The sequence below is a fragment of the Orcinus orca genome, chromosome 20 (assembly GCF_937001465.1).
Source record: "Orcinus orca chromosome 20, mOrcOrc1.1, whole genome shotgun sequence".
Classification (NCBI taxonomy): domain Eukaryota; kingdom Metazoa; phylum Chordata; class Mammalia; order Artiodactyla; family Delphinidae; genus Orcinus; species Orcinus orca.
The window spans coordinates 25,905,764-25,906,778 of record NC_064578.1 but is presented as its reverse complement, the minus strand read 5'-3'; the positions used below and the strand labels follow the sequence as shown (position 1 = coordinate 25,906,778).

Here is a 1,015-nt window from a genome sequence, read left to right as displayed (position 1 = left end):
TGTTATTACTCTGCAGCCTCCCGTGCTAGACTATACATTCAGAGAAAGCAAGGAATACATTATTTTTTAATTTTTTACATTATTTCCCCTATTATCAAACTCATATTTACTGGGGATTCAATAAATATGTACCATACACATTAATTAATACATGAGATCAACGGAGTTGTTTTCCTCCCAGTTTTTATGGTCTTAATCATAACACTGAGTTATTTTAGTCTTTAAATTTCTATGTGAATTATACACACATATATACAGAAACATTGAATTTGATTATCTCAGTCACTGGTGCATGAACATTAGTATGTTGAAGAATCACCTGGAGGTATTGTTAAAATTCAAAATTTGGAGCCCTGTACCTGAGATTCTGCTACAGCAACTAAGGGATAGGGCCAAAGAATCTGCAGACGCTCAGAATGAGTCTCATGTCACAGTAACAGTGGGAAAAACACAGGTCTATCCTCTTGCCCTATGAATAGGGTACATTCTGGTCCAGGTTTACATGTGTCGATTCAGTGAAATTATCAATAGCACCCCTTTTACCTTCGAGTATACCTGATCTGATGAATATGTATGTAGTCACCTCACTTATGAGTCTATGCATTGCAATACTTAAGACAGCCTAGAGAGCTCTTCTGTTGGCTCCCTCTCTAGGGATCTTGTTTTTCTTTCATAACTTACAGCCGTGCCTGCTTCAGCAGCACATATACTAAAATTGGAACGATACAGAGAAGATTAGCATGGTCCCTGCACAAGGATGACATGCAAATTCGTGAAGCGTTCCATATATTTTTTTAAGTTTAAATGGTATCATACTCTACCTATTACTTTTTCACTCAACATTTTGTTGTTGAGATTTATACATAAATATTTAATTCTTTTATTTTAACCTCTAAATTCCACTGTACAAAAAAGACCAAACTTTATTTATTCTTACCACTGCAATTAGATTATTTTAATTTTTTGCCAACAGTGCTACAATAAATAACTTTACACATGAAAAAAAAATAATAAT

The 1,015-nt window shown here is 34.1% G+C and overlaps 1 non-coding gene across 1 annotated transcript; it reads left to right on the top strand.

Moving 5' to 3' along the window:
* The first annotated feature begins 685 nt into the window (after nt 1-685).
* LOC117197012 (U6 spliceosomal RNA) lies at nt 686-792 on the top strand. Its single transcript, XR_004477479.1, has one exon. It is a non-coding gene; the product is annotated as a U6 spliceosomal RNA (small nuclear RNA).
* The last annotated feature ends 223 nt before the right edge of the window (nt 793-1,015 follow it).